Source organism: Arachis hypogaea, chromosome 20 (genome assembly GCF_003086295.3).
Source record: "Arachis hypogaea cultivar Tifrunner chromosome 20, arahy.Tifrunner.gnm2.J5K5, whole genome shotgun sequence".
NCBI lineage: Eukaryota > Viridiplantae > Streptophyta > Magnoliopsida > Fabales > Fabaceae > Arachis > Arachis hypogaea.
In genome coordinates this window covers 85,051,019-85,071,157 of record NC_092055.1, presented here as the reverse complement: position 1 = coordinate 85,071,157, position 20,139 = coordinate 85,051,019, and the positions used below count along the sequence as shown (strand labels likewise).

At 37.5% G+C, this 20,139-nt stretch overlaps 1 non-coding gene across 1 annotated transcript; it reads left to right on the top strand.

Annotated features, from left to right (window-relative positions):
- Positions 1-854: 854 nt before the first annotated feature.
- On the top strand, positions 855-961 carry LOC112787749 (small nucleolar RNA R71). The gene has a single exon (XR_003195143.1). It is a non-coding gene; the product is annotated as a small nucleolar RNA R71 (small nucleolar RNA).
- Positions 962-20,139: the final 19,178 nt, after the last annotated feature.

Genomic DNA, 20,139 nt, shown 5'->3' with positions numbered 1-20,139 from the left:
AGGGGATTCCAGTGGAGCTTGAAGGTTGGTTACTGGAATTTTGTGTTGATCCAATCTGTGACATAAGAGCTTGCAAAGTAGAGGTGAGACCATTCAGACTGGCGTTAATACTATTCATGTTATTTTCCATGGTCTGTTGTCTTCGCTCAAAAGATTGTAGTAGCTCTTCATTAGGAGATAAAGAAGAATGAGTAAATTGAGATGTTTGCTGTTGATTGTTCTGTGGTCCTTGGTTTTGCCTCAGGTGAGGTGCTCTGTAAGGTTGATTCTGCTGCCTGTTGTTGTTATTATTCCACCTCTGATTTCCTTGATTATCTTTGCCTCCTCTGTTATTGTTGTCCCTCCAATTCTGGTTAGAATTGTCCTGCCATCCATGGTTATTATTTCCACTTTGATTGTACCCTTGGTTGGGGCGGTCATAGAAGTTATGAGCGGATGCCACCATGTTGTCTTCTTGTTGGAGCTGCAGACATTCATCAGTGTAATGGCTATAATCAGCACAGATTCCGCAAATTCTTTACGGGACTAATTGTTGGTTTTGCTGTGGCGAAGGAGGTTGAGCTTGCTGAGCTTGTTGTTGATTCAATTGCATCTGCTTCAGCAAGTTGGTCATCTCATATATACTCTGAGCTAGAGCAGCAGTCTCTCTGTTAGAGGATACTTCTGCAATGGCTTTTGAACGGCCTTACTTTTGCCTGTGATTCCTAGTAGATTCAGCTAAATCACTGATCAATTGCCAAGCCTCATCAGTGGTCTTGCACTTCTTCATAGACCCATTGCTAGCACTTTCCAATGTGGTCTTTTCTTGGGGCCTCATGCCCTGTGTGACATAGCTAAGCAACACTATCTTATCAATCCTGTGGTGGGGGCATGCTTCCAGAAGATTATTGAAGTGCTCCCAGTATTCAAAGAGAGTTTCATTGTCATCCTGAACAATTGTGGAAATATCCTTCCTCAGTTTATCAGTAACTTCAGATGGAAAGAATTTCTCCAAAAACTCCTTTCTGAGTGTATCCCAGTTGGATACATTTGCCAGAGGTTGAGTGTAGTACCACTCTCTTGCTTTTCCCTCGAGAGAAAACGGGAAAGCTTTCAGAAAAATTGAAGTTTCATCAGTACCATCACGCCTGACAGTAGAACAGGCTGCCTGGAAATCTCTCAAGTGCTTGATAGGCTCTTGAGCAGGTAGGCCATGAAACTTGGGCATCAAGTTTAGCAGTGCGGTCTTTATTTCAAAATCTGTAGCCACCGCTGGATGATGCGCTTGAAATGGTTGCATTGTAAAATCAGGGGCTCTTTCCTCCTGGATGGTAACTCTCTTAGCTGCCATGTCTTCTGCACATAAACAACTGAATCAGTAGAACGGGGGCTGGTTTCTTCCTCAAGTTCACTTTCAGATCCGCCCTCAGAGCGGACTAACCGACGCTGTTCTAGCCTTATTCGTGAAATAGTCCTTTCAATTTCAGGATCGAATATTAGCAAGCGCGGATCAGGAAGTGAACGCGTCATTTGACAGAAGAAACATGCAGCTCATAGTAGCAAAATAAAATAAAATGCAAATAAATAAATTCTAATTAATAACTTTAGCACTCTATTGCAACTCTCCGGCAACGGCGCCAAAAATTGATGAGGGGAAAAAGTTGGTGAATTAAAAATTATTAGAATAGTTACGTTGCAAGTATAGTTCTTAACTCACCGAAAATCTATCTATCAATTTAGAAATATGTCACAGAGAGTTTAAATTAAAAATTACTGGGAGTTTAAGTCCCAGGTCGTCTCCCAACGAGTTGCAGAAAAGTGTGCTATTTTATTAATCAGATGTTCCAAGAAGTTGAGTTAAGTAGAGGGAAAAATTAAATTGAGAAAATTCAAATAATATGAATAAAAGCCTTGACTGGGAGTTGATTAGTTGGAATCTCTATTACTGATGGAATGATCTCAAGATTAATTTATAATTAATGGTTGTTCTGTTTAGTTATCCCTTATTAGGTAAAGGAAAGTCAAACAAGTTAGAATGCTAGATCTGTTCACGAGTTGCAACCCACTTAGTTCAAAGGGATTGGTGTTAGTGATTAGATAACAATCCAACGGTTAACCCAATTACAATTTTTCTTCCAATCCTTTCAACTCAAGAGTTCCTTTCAATCAACTCCCCATCAAGTGAGGGAACTACTCACTCATTGCAAATAATAAATCCATAACACATGAAAGGGAATTAAAAGAAGACATGATTATTGGAATGGAAAATAAATTAAAATGGGAGAAATAATCCTTGTATGAAATAATCATGAAAATATTCAAATAACAAAATTGAACAAAGCAAAGAACATGGAAGAATAAAACCAAGTTAAGAGAACGAACTAGAATGACGAAGTCTTGATGAGGAAATAACTCTTCTCAATGTTCCAATGCTAAGACCAATTGAAAATTAAAATTCTTAAACCTAGGGAAAAAAACCTAGAAGGGGAAAAACTAGATCTAAAACTGTAAAACTGTGTAGAATGAATATTGTCTTTTGTTTCTGCATATTCTCTGGCTCTAGTCTGCTGTTCCAGGCTGAAAACTGGGTCGAAATAAGGTCCAAAATCGCCCCCAGCGAAGTCTGTAGATTATGCAGATCGCACATGTCACGCGATCGCGTCATCCATGCGGACGCGTCATTCGCGCTTTTCCTTGCCACGCGTTCGCGTCGTCCACGCTATCGCGTCGCTTGAGCTTTTCCAATCCACGCGGCCGCGTGAGCCATGCGGCTGTGTCAGTGCGATTCACTCTCCTTCGCGTGAGCCATGCGACCGCGTCACTTCTCGCTGGTTATCTCCTCAAATTCTTGTGTTCCTTCCATTTTTGCTAGCTTCCTTTCCAATCTCCAACTCATTCATGCCCTATAAAGTCTGAAACACTCAACACACAGATCACGGCATCGAATGGAATAAAGGAGAATTAAAAATACATAATTAAAATCTCTAGGAAGCAGTTTTTCAAACATGTTATAAATTCAAGAAGGGATTATAATTTCATGCTAATTTAATGAATAAGTGGGTAAGGATCATGATAAAACCACACAATTAAACACAATATAAACCATAAAATAGTGGTTTATCATGTATCTTTCTATTTCTTTGTAATCCTACTTTTTTTTGGTTGCTTGGAGACAAGCAACAGTTTAAGTTTGGTGTTCTGATGAGCGGATATTTTATACGCTTTTTGGCATAATTTTCATATAGTTTTTATTATGTTTTGTTCAGGTTTTATTATATTTTCATAGGTTTTCGTGCAAAATTCATATTTTTAGATTCTACTATGAGTTTGTGTGTTTTATGGTGATTTCAGATATTTTCTGGCTGAAATTGAGGAGTTTGAGCAAAAGTCTGATTCAGAGACAGAGAAAGGACTGTAGATGCTATTAGGATCTGACATCCATGCACTCAAAGGAGCATTTTTGGAGCTACAGAAGTTCAAATGATGCGCTCTCAACGGCTATGGAAAGCTAACATTCAGGGCTTTCCAGAAATATATAATAGTCTATACTTTGCTTTGGAAATGAAGGCCCAAAACTGGCTTTCAACGCCAGACACCAACCCTCCCTGAAGCCCAACGCCCAAAGGGGAGTAGCTGGTGTCCCAACACCCAAATAGGAGTCCCGAGCTGGCGTTCAAAACCCAAGAGGGGTACTAGCTCGTGGATTTCACTCAAGCTCAGCCCAAACACTCACCAAGTGGGCCCGAAAAGTGGATTTTCGCACTGCAAGACTAGTTTATCTTATTTTCTATAATTCTTAGTTAGCAAACTAGTATAAATATAACAAAGATCATCATTGTTAGAGACCTTTTTTATCTTTGCCCATTCAAATATCATTATGTACAGTATGAGTCACTAACCTCCTAAGGTTAAGGTTAGGAGCTCTGCTGATTCTCATGAATTAATAATATCACTATTCTACTTCAATCTATGCTTGATTCTATTCTAAGATGCATCTTCGTTCTTCATCCTAATGGATTGGGAGTGTAACTTGACCGTCATCCCAATTCCACATGGGTTCTTGTGAGTCCTTGACGGGATAGTATTGAACTACTAGCTTGATTATACATCTCTTAGATGGCTAATCCACGACTTCGTTGGGGACTTCTCGAGACATCAGTTTAGTCGAGGTGCGGGGTGATTAAGGCCTTTGTGGTATAGGCTAAACCAAAGGAGCAGTATTTTTCTGATCCGGAAGATTTGACCTTGTCTTTGGCGTTTTGAGTAGGATCACGAAGGGAATGGACTGCTAGAGCTTCACTCCCGTTTAAATTGGATGACCGCTGACCCGGTGTTTGATCTGAAGCGGACGAGATTAATGACCACTAACCGGCGTTAATCATATTCAGCCTGCCATAGAATGAATCAATCAGAAGTTGGAGTAGATGGTGAGAAAAGTTGATCCAGAAAGAAGAAGCATCTCCGAAGCCTCAATCGTTCTCATACCATAGATTTCACACCTATCTAGTAACGTTTTATTTATTTATCTGTTTTATGCCTTTTCTCGTGACAACTATATTTTCTATCCACATGACTAAGATCTGCAAGGTATCCACTGTTTGCTCAAACCAATAATCTATGTGGGATCAACCCTCACTCACCTGAGGTATTACTTGGATGACCTGGTATACTTGCTGGTCTATCTGTGCGAAACGTGCGGAGTCAATTTCGTGTACCAAGTTTTTGGCGCCGTTGTCGGGGATTGTTCAGATTTGATAAACTATCAGATTATCTTGTTGCTTAGATTAGGTACATTTTACTATTTTGTTTGAGTCTTTTGTTTTTTTTTCAAAAATTTTTCAAAACCTTTTCTTTTCTTTATTAAATTTCTTGAAAATAAGATTTTGAAAATTAAATTTCTTGTTTCGGAAAGACAAAAATAATTTAGAATTAAAAATCGGACACTAATTCTAAAGGTTTTGGCCCAAAGTGGGCCAAACGGGCTAAAAACGCTAACGGATTGGATCGGGTCCAATTTGAGCCCAAGCCCAACACACCTAAAGCCTTAAATGAGCCAAGAAAGCTCATTTTCAGCATATAGAGGGAGAGAGGGGCGCTGGTTTTGAGAGAAGAGAGGAGGAAGAAGAACACTATTTATCTCCTCCTTCTTTTGGCCATATCTTGAGCTACAGAGCTTCGATTGACGAGCCGTTTATGGCCACGTGAAGCTCTCGTCGAGCTCTTTGTTTCTATCTAAATAAAGTGGTAAGAAATTCACTCTTTCCTTTCTAGTTTCTCTACCCTATGTCATTTTCGAAAATGGCTTGTTGAGTTGTTGAGTTTCTTTGTGTTCTTGTTGTTTAGGTGTAATCTAGCTTGGGTGAGTAGTGGGTTTTATCCCAAAACTCGTTGGACAAAGTAAGATATCACTAAACCCTTGTGTTTAGTTGAATGCCATAAACTCTATCTTTGATTCTTGTTGTTTTTCATGATATAGAGGGTTCTTAGTGTTGTTTGGTGTTGGATGAGGGCTTAAACACTTGTGGTAAAGTCATTTTGTGCGTGGAGGATAATTAGCCAAGGTATAATTTTGGTTTCCTTTATGAAATATGTAATGTTTCTGGACACTTAGGCTAATGGACTCTAAGATAGGATTGAATGATGTTGGTGCATGATTTATTATATGTGAATTTATGTTTGATGATGAAGAGGATGATATGGAGTGTTGGAATGTGTGATATATAAATTATGATGATAAAATGATGAATATTATTGTTGTTTGTGATTATGATGATTGGTGAAGGATATTGATGAATTATGATGTTGTTGGTGAATGGTATTAATTATTAAGATTAAGATTGAATAATGATAATTATGAGAATTTATGGTGGGAAAGATTGAGTGAAATGGGTGTTGAGTTGTTTGAAGAGCTATGGAATTTTAAAGTGTAGTATGTGGTAGTGTTTTGTGATGAATTGGGTATGCCTTGGTTTGGTTTGGTTGTGAATTTTGGAGCTTTGAGAACCTAGCTAATTTTTTGTAAAAACCAGTTTTTGGTGATCTTTGATGGATCATAACTTAAGTCTTAGTTTTTGAAAATTGTTGAAATTTATCTTAAATTAAAGTTCATTTAAAGATCTTTAAATTGATATAAAGTTTGATGAAAGTGGATTTTTGTAGAGGAAGTTATAAACATTTAAAGTTTGGTGTTTAAAACTAAAAATTCTGCAACTTGATATTTTTCTGCAAACTGAGGTGTATGCGTACGCGGGCACCTCCATACGCGGATAGTGGCCTCTGTCCAGCACTCCCGCGTACGCGGCCTAGGTATGCGTACGCGGATGTACTTTTTTTAACCCTATGCGTATGCACACTCCCTGTTTTGTTGAAAAATAATTTTTCTTCATTTTTCAAGGGTTCTCTAGCTTTCTAAACTTATTTATCTACTATTTAAGATTGCTAACTAGTAATTAGACCTTAAGACTAATAGAGGTGGGTGAGTGAGCTAAATTGGTAATTTTCTGTATAAGTTTAGAAGACGGAGACTTAGGTTTTTGAAGTTGTGGGTGAACTAACGAAGTGTTTTATTTGCAATGGCTTGAGAACTTGTGAGTGGATGATAACTTTTGGAATTAAGAACTGATGATGATTATGATGAGCTTGATGTATATTGAAGGAGAGTGTGCCAGGCACTATATCCTCGGAATGTTGAGACTTGAGAATTGAAAGTGGATTGAGATGAGAAAATGGTGATGGCTGATGATGATTTGAGATTGATGGACTTATTGGATGTGGACAGTGCACCAGGCACTATATCCTTGGAATGATAGTGTGCCGGGCATTATATCCCTATAACGATTTATGATGAAACATATGTTGTTGTGGTTTTCCTTCTCTGCCACAAGACTGTGTCAGACACTATATCATCGGAACAATACAAAAGCGTACCAGGCGCTATATCCTCAGACGTGGTAGAAAGGCGACATCCGAAAGGATGTGTCGGGTTGGCATTCATGGACCGACAAGTGATATCATGAACCAATAGGACAGGCATTCATCATATGCATCTCTTATGTATTTGTTTGCTTTGATTACTTGCAGTTTGCTTAAATGTATTATATGCCTACTTGCTTCTTGAATTACTTGCTATACATGAATATTACCTGTGTATTACTTGTTTGCATATACTTGTGTTTGTCTGGTGTTAAGAAGGATCAGAAGGCAGTGGCAATGGGATTACACGGAGGTTCGGTTGGCGAAGGCTGTGGCATACAGCGGTGTGGTTTGATATTAGTTAGAAATCCCCTAAGTTTAGATAACCATGTTTATGGTTTATAGTTTAAATTATTTATTTTCGTTAAGCTTAAATATCTATTTTTGATGTGAAGTTCTAGGATTGCCTTTGGCATTCCGGAACCTTATATCTTATATATTGGGCACTGTTACCATACTGAGAACCTCTGGTTCTCATACCATATATTGTTATTATTTTTCAGATGCAAGTCGCAACCCACCTCGGTGAGTTTGCGAATGGTGACAGAGCGGAGGATCTTTTGTTATCTTGTATTTTGGTTATTATAATGTAGCTCTCTTACTTTTGTTATTATACTCTGTTGCTCTAGAGACTTACTTTGAGAGATAAGTTGTATAAGCTATCTGATGAGCGGATAATTTATACCCTTTTTGGCATTGTTTTTACTTAGTTTTTAGTATGTTTTAGTTACTTTTTATTATATTTTTATTAGTTTTTATGAAAAAAATCACATTTCTGGACTTTACTATGAGTTTGTGTGTTTTTCTGAGATTTCAGGTATTTGCTGGCTGAAATTGAGGGACCTGAGCAAAAATCTAATTCAGAGGCTGAAAAAGGACTGCAGATGCTATTGGATTCTGACCCTCCTGCACTCGAAGTGGCTTTTCTGGAGCTACAAAATCCCAATTGGCACACTCTCAATTGCATTTGAAAGTAGACATCCTGGGATTTCCAGAAATATATTATAGTACATACTTTGCCCGAGATTTGATGGCCCAAACTGGCGTCCAAAGCCAGCCTAAAACATCTTGGCGTAAAACGCCCAAACTGGCACCAAAATTGGAGTTAAACGCCCAAACTAGCACCAAAGCTGGCATTTAACTCCAGGAACAGCCTATGCGCGTGTAAAGCTCAATGCTCAGCCCAAGCACACACCAAGTAGGCCCCAGAAGTGGATTTCTGCACTATCTGCACTTAATTACTCAATTTCTGTAAACCTAGGTTACTAGTTTAGTATAAAAACTACTTTTAGAGATTTCTTTTAGGTCTTTTATTAATCTTATGCTACCATAGAACATTGTTCACATTTTAGGGGCTGGCCTCGCAGCCATGCCTAGGCCTTTTTCACTTATGTATTTTCTACGATGGAGTTTCTACACCCCAAAGATTAAGGTGTGGAGCTCTGCTGTTCTTCATGAATCAATGCAATTACTACTGTTTTCTATTCCATTCACGCCTACTTCTTCTCCAAGATATACTCTCGTACTTAATTCAGTTAAGTCAGAATGAAGGGGTGACCCGTGATAATCACCAAATCTTCGTTACTCGCTTAGCCAAGATCGCGTGCCTGACAACCACAAAGCGGTCTACATGATGTTCAACGTAGTCATTGGACGACAGCTGGAGTATATTCTCTTGGATATCTAATACACGGACCGAGTCCATGAGATTAGTATCTTCGTGGTATAGGCTAGAACCAAATGGGCAGCCATTCCTGGGATCCGTAAAGTCTAAACCTTGTCTGTGGTATTCTGAGTAGGATCCGGGAAGGAATGACTGTGACGAGCTTCAAACCTGCGAATGTTGGGCGCAAGTGACAGTGTGCAAAAGGATCAATGGATTCTATTCCGATGCTAGCGGGAACCGACAGATGATTAGCCATGCAGTAGCTGTACCTGGTATTTTTCATCTGAGACGAGAAATCCGACAGTTGATTAGCCGTGTAGAAACCGTAGAGGACCATTTTCACTAAGAGGATCTTACAGCTTGCCATGGAAGGAAGTAACGCATGGTTGGAAGAAGGCAATAGGAAAGCAGAGGTTCAGGAGTAACAAAGCATCTCCAGACGCTTATCTGAAATTCCCACCAATGAATTACATAAGTAACTTTATTTTATTTTATGTTTTATTTATATTTTAATTATAAAAACCTCATAACCATTTGAATCCGCCTGACTGAGATTTACAAGATGACCATAGCTTGCTTCAAGCCAACAATCTCCGTGGGATCGACCTTTACTCACGTAAGGTTTATTACTTGGATGACCCAGTGCACTTGCTGGTTAGTTGTGCGGAGTTGTGAAAAGTGTGAATCACGATTTCCGTGCACCACTATTTTAACTTCAAAACACTATTATGTCTGTATTATGACTAGTCGGTCTAAACTCCGTGGGCTGCGGCTAGTACTCTATGGTTATCATATATATATTGACTACTATTATTAAGTTTCATGTTGTATCTTGTGTCTTACGCTCTTAGTTATCGTGTGTGTATGCTTCGCATTTTGTAAATCTGCTTTATGCAATTTTGAATTTTATTCATTCATCGGACTCCTAGTATTATTACTTCTTCCTATATTTAGTAATGTATGACCTTTAGAACTATCGTGGCACTTTGTTATCCTTTGCTTTATGGCTAGAGGTAAGGCTTAGGGTAACGGGGTGTTACACGCACAGGTTGAAAGTTTGGGGTGTCGCATACGCGAGTAGATGTTCGCGTACGTGAGCATGGAAAACAAGAGCTTTCACTTGAGTCACATACTATGTCCACGTAGGCGAGTGGGCAATATTGACACTGCCGCATATGCATGCCTCTTTCTGTGTATGCAGGACCACTGGACAGCGCTCAGTGTCCGCGTCGCATGGCACCTCCGCGTATGCGAGTGTTCCAGAATTGCCAAAAAGCTGCTAAGTGTAAAAACTAGTTTTTAAACCCAATTTTCAAACATTCATATCTTATTGTACAAAAGTCATTTTTCAACCATTCTTGAACCATTGGAAAGATCGATAAATGAATTTTCATAAAAGTCCAATTTTGAAAGTTTTCCAACTCCGAGGACCGAGTTACACCTCGCCAAAGTTAGCCAAAAATCTATTTTTACCAAAAATGCACATTTAACAATCCTTCCAATTGTTCACAAGCCAAATTTATTTTTTTCAACAATTTTACCACAAACCAACCCATTTCACATTTTTACACTCAACCAAATCCAAACCTACTCCAATTACACAGTTCAACTTAAATTCCATCAATTTCACATCTCAATCCTCAATTTCTAATTTTCTAGTAATCATGCCTACTTTCCACTCATTCATTATCAATTTCCATTCAATTATATACATCATCACGCAATTCAATCATCACTTACCGTACTTACCTTTTTTTTGGCCTCCGGCCCAAATTCACGGCTTCTGGCCCAAATTCACAAATTCAATATATATTCCACAAATCTAATAACCATTATCCAATTAATCAAATTTCTCAATACACTAAATTTGTAAATTCACACAATTCTCAATCCAATCATTAATTTTCACAACATATCAACTGTACATATCAATACCAACCAATTACACAATCCAAACCTAATCCTAGGGGCATCTAGCCTAGGAATTCTCATCACACCACATGGTACTTAAATGAAACTTAAACCGTACCTTAATGATGGTGGTTCACCTCTAACACTTGAATTCTCTTCTCAATGACATCCAAGTTGGAGCCTCCACTCCAAGGCTTATCCAAAAGTTCTACAAGCAATTCTAAGTTCCCAATGTGTGCCAAACACCATCCAACAACACTAACATAACCAATTTCACATAAATAATTAACCTAGGGTTCATGACATTCAACGAATCACAAGGTTTCAGGATTTCTTACCTTCACCCATGGAATTTGTTGATGAAACCCATATATAGCTCATACTAGAGCACCCCTAAATAATTGAAACCATAAGATTTCTCAATACCTAAAAGCAAATTTTTGAATTACAAGGGTAAAATGAAACTGCAGCTGGGTGAAGGAAAAGCTTACCAAATTTCTTACATATAATTGAAGATGATAAAGAGAGCAACACGTGACCGTAAATGGCTCATCAATCGGAGATCCGGAGAGAAAGTTATGGAGCTTTGAAGATTGGAATAGGGTTAGGGTTTTCATTTGTTCCTCTCTTCCCCAAGCATGGAGCACATCAAACGAGGGGTTTTGGTTGCTGAATGACTTAAGTGAATGTTATATATATGTTGGACTTGGGCCCACTTGAATCTGGTTCACTCGGTTTAGCCCATTGGACTAACTTTAGGCCAAAACTTTTAAGATTAGCGTTTTAATTCGTATTCTAATTATTTTCACTTCCTAAACCTATAAATTTTAACTTCTTAACTTGTTCACTCATCCTTGTTGATATGCGTATGCAATACTCATAAGTTATACATTTGTTTCCTATAAAATAATAAGATAATTCCCTCATATCTCTTGTTGGGAACTTTGTGAGTTTGGTAGTTTTAAAAAAAATTACAAGATAAATCTATAAGTAAATAAGAATGCATATGATGAATAAAAAATAAAAGTAAAGTTACAATATAAAAAAATTCCCACTTACATTTTTTTGTGATGAAAATGTTGTTCGACATCTTTTTCAATTTTTAAAATTATCTATTACTAAATTTGCATTAAATGTTGCTAGTAATTCTTTTTTCTATTTAAAGGACTAAAATATCTACAAAAAATTCATCAACCATCTTACTTCTAAGTGTTTTCTTAACAATTTTCATTGCTAAAAAACTTCTTTTTGTTATTGTTGTAGACACCAAAAGAGTTAAAACAAGATATATTAGTTTGTTAGTCATGTGATATATTCTTGATTTTTATATTTCTTGCAACCTCTTACATAATTTAGAAAGTGTATCAATGCCTTTCAAATGATTTGGTACATTATGTTGATAATATTGTAATTGAGACTTCAAAATATTTAGTTCATCAGAAAAAAAAATTATAGGAATAAACTCCTCTGCACACTTGCTTATGTCTTCATTGTTAAATGATTTAAAATTATTCTTAAGATCCAAAGCACAACTCAAAGTGAGAAGATCTATTACTTGCTCAATAAATCTGCTATTCAATTCTTGTATCTGAGATTCAACTGTTGTCAAGAGTACATCTGCTTGATAATAATGCTTAATTATCATATTTGGTTGATGAGATCGTCATATTTTAAAGATATATTGTGCACTTATATTGTGGACCTCATTTCATGTTTTTCACAAAAATCTTTAACATTTGCAAATAAGTCACACTATCCATCATCTCTTAATTGTTAAAGTAATTTTAACGTAGAAATAATCTGTTTGCATTCAGCATATCTTGAGATTGTTGTTGTAGTAGTTGGAAAAGAAGGTTAGTGCTTTTCTCAATTACTTTTATCAAGTAAAAAGTGAAAACAAATTCAAATAAAAATAATATTCTACTAACTCTTTCTCCAATGATATTTGTAAACCCCAGAAAATAAATAAATAATTATCCAATAAATTAATTATTATTCAAATAAATTAAAAAATTATCTTTTTATCATCTAAATGAGTAGAAATATTAAAAATACGAATTTTGATACTAATTTTAAAGATTTTGGCCCAAAAAAGGGGCCAACGGACCGAACCGGTTAAACTAGGCCTAAGACCCAATGTTTAAAACTTCCAAACGAGGCTTTCTTCCTCATTTTCACTTTGGATACATTGAAGAAGAGAGAAATCGGGGGGGGGGGGGACCCTAATGTTTCCAAAAATTCAATCGTCCATAACTTTCAATTCGGAGCTCCGATTGACGAGCCATCAGCAATTACGTTTTTGTGTTGGAATTCTCTTCAATTCTTTCTGAGCAAAGTGGTAAGAAATTTGCATTTTTCGCCCAGGTCTTTCTGTCCTTAAATTCGTGGGCTTTGAGTTTGGATATTGAGGAATTTAATGTTTTTGATGGTTTAGGTGAACTCTAGCAGCGGGTAATCATTGGATTTTGTCCAACTGATCCGTGGGTAAGGTAAGAAACTGTTAAACGCTTGTGAATCATTGCATTAGTGAACCCTATGATGATTATAGTGATATGTGAATTAGATTGTACTCTTGTTGATTTAGAGTTCAATTTGATGATTTAGAACGAATCCGGGTAATTAAGATTGAGAAATTGACGTTTGAAAGCTTGGAGCTTGTGGAAGGAGAGGTTTTTGAAGAGTTCTGAGCCTAGAGAGGAATCGGCCAAGGTATGGTCTTAGTTTCTCGTAGTTAATATTTAATGTCACATGAAAACTTAGGCAATATGACCTTAAGATAGGAATGAATTGAATGAATTATTGATGTATTGTGAATATGGTTTATGATGTGTGCATAAAGGATGAATGAATTTGTATGTGTTGGATTATGACTTTGATGGGTATAAAATAATGACGATTGTTAATGCATTGAAGATTGATGGTGAGTTTGTGAAATTGAATTTAATGGATTGGTTGAGAGATATGAGAGTCAATTTTGTAAGCGGTTCGCTATTGAAGTTAGTTGTTTTTTTTTTGAACAAGATCTAATATTAAAATTGGTTTAATTTTGAAATAATTTGATACTAGGAATGATTTGAATGACTCAGAGGTGTTTGGTTTGGTGGTTGGGACCCTTGAAGGGTGGCATAAGTCCGAGTTTTAGAGGAGATGTTGCTTCAATTTTTATGAAAATTGGAGGTTTCATTTGAAGTGGTTATTTAGAATGATTTAGGTTTAGGAATTTTATGATTCGAATTTGAGTTATTAAGAAAACGATTACGTTTTGAGTTTGATTTATTTAAAAAAATAAATTAAGTTTTGAGTATGAATTTTTGATGAATGATGATGACATTGGGATTTTTCCATGGAATATTTTTGAGCTTGGAGTTTGACTCTATGGAATATTATATTATTGAGCTTGGAGTTTGACACCATAAAATATTATTGATCTTGGAGTTTGACTCCATAGAATATTATATTATTGAACTTGGAGTTTGACTCCATGGATATTATTTTTTAACTTGGGGATGCACCCACATAGGGACTGTCCAATCGTTAGCTAATAGGACATGTCGGGTTGGCTGTATAACCGATAGATGAGACTCATCAGCCATAGGATAAGCATACATCTGGTATTGGAGACAAACAAATAAAAGGCTTTCTTGCTTGAATTTGGAGTGGACTTTGAGTGAGATAAGTGGTCCAAATTGATGGCTTCACTGGTGGTTCAAGATGTTGGCATTTTGGGCACCACTTAAGGGGGTTGGAAACGCCAAGCTTGGCTTCAAAAATTGCTTCCTGGAAGGTGAGAAAAAGTGGTGTTTGAGGTGCCAATGAGGGGCATTAGAAACACCAAGTTGGAAGCTCAAACTTGCTTCCTGGAAGGTGTGATGAAGGAGGGCGTTCAAAACGCCAAATGGGGTCTTGGGCGTTTTAGACGCCCTTAATGGGCGTTTCACATGCCGGTTTGGCATTTCAGTATTTGGGCATCATTTTGTTGCTCCTTGTTCATGGCCCAAATGGCATGGCACTGGTGTGCGAAATTAGAAGTTGCACAACTTAACCGGCAAGTGCACCGGGTCATCAAAGTAATACCTTAGGTGAGTGAGGGTCGATACCACGAGGATTGTTAGACTGAGCAAGCAATAGTTATCCTGTTGGACTTAGTCCAGCAAATAGTAAAGGTTGTTTGTTGGTGTAAAATGCATAAACAAAGATGATAAAGAAAGCAATAAGACTTAGGTGTAAAAACAATAATGAGAAAATAGTTAAGGTCTTGCAGATGTTTACTTTTCCGAATTAAAACGTCTTACCAACTATTTTAAAAATGAGTGATTCATTCTATGGCAAACCATAAGTGGTTAAACCCTAATCTCTTAGTGATTTAATCTCCTCTAATCCTTATCAAATGCCACTCTCGTGGTCACTCAATTCAAATCAGAGGGTGAAGTTTAGAAAACCAGTTTAACACCATAAAAACCCTAATTACCCAAAGCTAACAGGATTATATGTCACATATCCCAATTAGTTCATGTAATTAGCAATTTAGGAGGAGTGTTTTCAAGCTGTAGTTCAAGCGAGATAGCTCTCTCGAGAATTACAAGAACTCATGTAGAAAAGGGTCATACTCTCGTTCCACCTAGTTCATAAGATTAAGAACAAAAACAACACCTTAGAATTGAATTAAACATATATTAAAATAGAAGAATAATAATCTCAATCCATAGAAATAAACAGAGCTCCTAACCTTAACCAGAAGGTTTAATTGCTTATAATTTACAGAGAAAACAGGGTTTTGAAAAGTGCAGAAGGAAGAAAATCCTTCATGCCTGATGTGGGCGGAAATTGGCGAATTAAGAATGATTATAAAATATGCGTTGCAAGTATAGTTCTCAACCAACCAGAAATCTGCTTATCAATTTAGAAGGGTGTCACAGAAATTAAAATTAAAATACTGGGAGTATGAATCCCAGGTCGTCTCCCAACGAGTTGCAGAAAAGAGTGCTATTTTATTAATCAAATGTTTTCAAAAAGGGTTGAGTTGAATGGCAGAAAATTAAATTAGAGAATTTATATAAATTTAAATAAAAGCCTTGACTGGGAGTTGATTAGCCGGAAGCCCATTCTTGTTGGAGTACTCTCAAGATTAATTGACAATTGAGGGTTATTATGTTTAGTTGTCCCTTACTAAGTAAGGGAAAGTCAAACAAGCTAGAATGTTGTTTCTATCCACAAGTTCCAATCCGCTCTTGGGAGGATTGGTGTTAGTGACTAGAGAGCAATCCAACAATAAACCCAATTACAATCTTTCTCTTGAGCATTCCAACTCAAGGGTTCCTTTCAATCAACTCCCCATCAAGTTAGGGAACTACTCGCTCATTGTAAATGTAAAATTCATAACATAAGAAATGGAATTAAAGAAAGACATGATAAATAATGATCAAAAGATTAATTGAAAATAAAAGTAATTCTTAGATTAATAAATGCTAAAATAATCCAATAGTATAATTGAGTAAATTAAGGAACATGGAAGAGTAAGAGACAAGTAAAGAGAACGAACTAGAATGTCGAAGTCTTGATGAGGCAATAACTCTTCTCAATATCCCGATGCAAAAACAATGAATATAACAAATCCTAAAAACTATGAATCTGTAGAGAGAAACCTAGAGGAGAGGAAAACTAGATCTAAAAACTAAAACTATGCGGAATGAATGTTGTTGCTGGTTTCTGCATGTTCTCTGGCTCTAGTCTGCTTTTCTGGGCCGAAAATTGGGTCAAAATAGGGCCCGAAATCGCCCCCAGCGATTCTGCAGATTATGCAGATCGCGCATGTCACGCGGACGCGTCATTCGGCGTTTCGCTTTGCCACGCGGGCGCGTCGTCCACGCCTCCGCGTCACTTGTGCAGTTTCCAACTCGCGCGGTCGCGTCATCCATGCGGCCGCATCACTGGGATTTCCTCTCTTTCGCGCGGTCGTGTGATCCATGCGGCCGCGTCACTTCTTGCTGGTCATCTCCTCAATTCCTTGTGTTCCTTCCATTTTTGCAAGCTTCCTCTCCAATCTCCAACTCATTCATGCCCTATAAAGCCTGAAACACTTAACACACAGATCACGGCATCGAATGGAATAAAGGAGAAATAAAATATATAATTAAAAGTCTCTAGGAAGCAAGTTTTCAATCATGCAATAACTTTAGGAAGGAATTATAAATGCATGCTTATTTAATGAATAAGTGGATAAAGATCATGATAAAACCACATAATTAAACACAATATAAACCATAAAATAGTGGTTTATCAATGCCCTCTAAAGGGAGGATCTTATTCCTTATATACTAACCTAATTTGATACGAAAATAACATAAAATAATAAATTCTAAATCTAAAAGATATTGTTTGTAAATAAAACTTTCGAAAAGAAAATAAAATAGGCTAAGAAGTGTTAAATCCACTTGAGAGGCCCAAAAAGGAGTGATTCGGGTTGCTGCTGGCATTTAACGCCAATAATGGGTGTTAAAGCCCCAAACGGGGTCAAAATTTGTGTATGCTGAGGTCCCCTGCTGGTGTTTAGTGCTGGCAGGGGGAAGTTTCTGTCACTGGTTTTGTCCCTCTTGGGTGCTAAATGCCAGGCTCAATGTTTAGCACCACATTTGACAGTGATTCAAAAAAAAGTATAGACTATTATATATCGTTGGAAAGCTCTAGAAATTGGCTTTCTAAGGTTGTTGAGACTTTGTCAATTGGACCTATGTAGCTTAAGTTATGCTCATTGGAATACAAGAAGGTCAGGGTTGACAGCATCTACTGTCCTTTCTTCGTTGTTATACAAAACTCTGCCAAATTTGCCTGAAATTCACCTGAAATTATAAAAACACCAAAACAACTCAAACTAGCATCCAAAGAGGATTTTTGTACTAAAATATAATAAAACTTAATAAAATCTAACTAAAAATAACTGGAAAATGCTAGGAAAAAGGGTATAAGATGCTCACGCATCACAACACCAAACTTAAACTGTTGCTTGTCCTCAAGCAACCAAAACAATATAGGACCAAGAAGAGATAATGCTTAAGACTTTGAGTTTGTCAATGAAGCTCAGGTCTAGTTACTGAATGGGGCTTATGGCACTCTATTTCTGAATAGTTTTGGCATTTCACTATCCATTGAAACTCAGAAATATCAACATCCTTCAAAACTAGAACTCGGATGATATTATAGATTCTCTTCTTTAGGCTCTAATTAACTCTTGAACACAGCTCTTTCTTTTCACTGGTGCTTTGTACCTTGAGCCTAGTCGTGACTCTAAGTGTTTTGTCTTCAAGCTTAACTTGATACAAGAACGCCACGAGCACTTAATCGGGGAACTCTTTGAGTTCTAATTTTTCTTTTTACTTCTCCTAGACAGTGGTGGTCAGAGCCTTAGGCATACTCTGTAACAGCAATTGATCACGACTTTAAGTGTTCAGTCTCAAGGGTTGCTTGACATTTTCACACCACAAGCATATGGTAAAGAAAAACCACTCTTTTGAGCCTTTAGATCAGTTTTGACCCTCCTAACCATTGTTGCTGAAAGCCTTTGACCTTTTCTTTTGATTTTTCTTTTTATTTTTTTTTTTGCTGTTTGTTTTGCTTCAAGAATCAATCTTTTTCTTGTTTTAGAGAATCAATAATATTTCTCTAAGTTCCCATTCCTCAAGAACCAATATACTCAATTCCAATATCAAATATGCACAGCTAATTCATACATTTAGAAATAGAGACAGTGCCACCACAAAGAAACTAGAATAACTCATAATATATAACTCAAAATCTCATGTATTTTACTACTTCTTTTTTAAAAATTTTCTTTTTAAGCTTAGTGGCCAATACATGAGACATCTTCTAACCATAAAAATTTGGAAAATAAACTACTAAAGCAAAGAAATTTTAAGAGTGATCATGCAAGCATAGAAAGAAAAATAGAAAATAGAATGAAATACTAAAAAATAGAAAGAAATGGAGAATAAAACTCAACCACCTTAGTGCTGGAGGCTGCTCAGGATATGCTCTTCTGTGAAGATGATTCACCTCCCTTTGGTGCCATTGATGATAATATAAACTGAGAGCTCACTCTACAACACCAAACTTAAAAAGTTTGCTTGTCCCCAAACAATGAAAACTTGGTCCCTTTTTGGCGTTAAACGCCAGGACTGTTTGCCTCATTTCTGGCACTGAATGCCCAACCTGGCGTTTAGCGCCAGAGCCTTCCTGTTCTGGGGCACTCTGTTCTTCCTTCTGAGTCCTCCTGTCTCTGTTCTAAGTATTGTGCATGATCACAGACATTAGAAAAACTATGAAAATCAATGACAAATAAAAATTTACTAAAAGAAACTCAAACTAAAGAAAACTAAAATCACAACAGAATTGAACTAAAGGATACTTATAGTTGGGTTGCCTCCCAACAAGAGCTTCTTTACCGTCACTAGCTTGACGGTCAGCTCCTTCAAAGAGGAAGATAGTCATAGAGGCTTAAATCCTCACCCCTTTCTGGGAGCTTATCTCGTATACTCTCATGGATCAGCTCAATATGCTCAAGAGATAGGATCCTGTTCACTGTGTGAGGCAGGATTGGGCTTGCAGTGAATACCACCCTCATTCCCAGTGAGAAGCCTTCAGTAGGAATCTTTTTCTTCCTCCATCCCCTAGGAATCTTCTTTTTGGGACCTTCTCCCTCCTTGGTGGGTGGTGAATGCCTAACACCAAACATAGGTTTGATGTCTAGGGAAACTGTATGAGTTTCTACCAAGGGAGGAGGCTTCAACATTGTACTCTGCATGCCAGTACCTCTTTTGTCAGGGGGTAGTAGAGGTTAAAAAACTTTGCAAACCATCTGATCCTTATGTAACCTCAGCACCACTTCACCTCTCTCAATATCAATAAGGGTTCTTCTAGTAGAGAGAGGCCTTTGCTCCAAAGTCTCAGCAAAAGGAATATTGATTTGCAGCTTCTTAAAGGCTTCTAAGAACTGTGATTAGTGCTCGTCTTTGGTCTCCTTTTGCGGCTTCTGAGGGTGTGGTACTTCAGGCTCCTGTGCCACCAATGGGGCGTGTAGCAATGTCCTTCTAATCTCTTCTTGAGCATTTTCTTCCTTTAATTCCTCAGTGACATACACCTCCTTAGACTTGGTCTCCTTAATCACGACCATAGTTTCATCTCCCTTCAAGACCTTCTTCTTAGAGAGTAGGATTTTTATTAGGGCCTTATAGGGAGGCACATCCTCTAACACCTCAGAAAAAGGGATATTGTACAAAAACTGAATGAATTGCTCACCCTCAATGTCCTCTTGTGACTTCTGAGGGTGTACTTTGATGCTCTCAGCCTCTTCTGGTGTTTCTGTTTGTTCTGATCCTTCATCAACTTGCACTTCCTCTTTTGGCACGGATTCTATTTCCACTGTGATGGCCTTGCACTCTTCTCTTAGAGTAGGCACTGTGTAACTGGGAAGAGTGAGGGGTCTCTAAAGTTGTTGAGGGTATGGCAATTTGGCTTTGTACTCTGGGGCCTTGGGTAATGTAGGACGAGTGTCCAGAGTGACTGGAAAAGGGTTGTCAGGGTGCCTGGGGGAACATCTTTTGAATTGATGTCTATTGCTC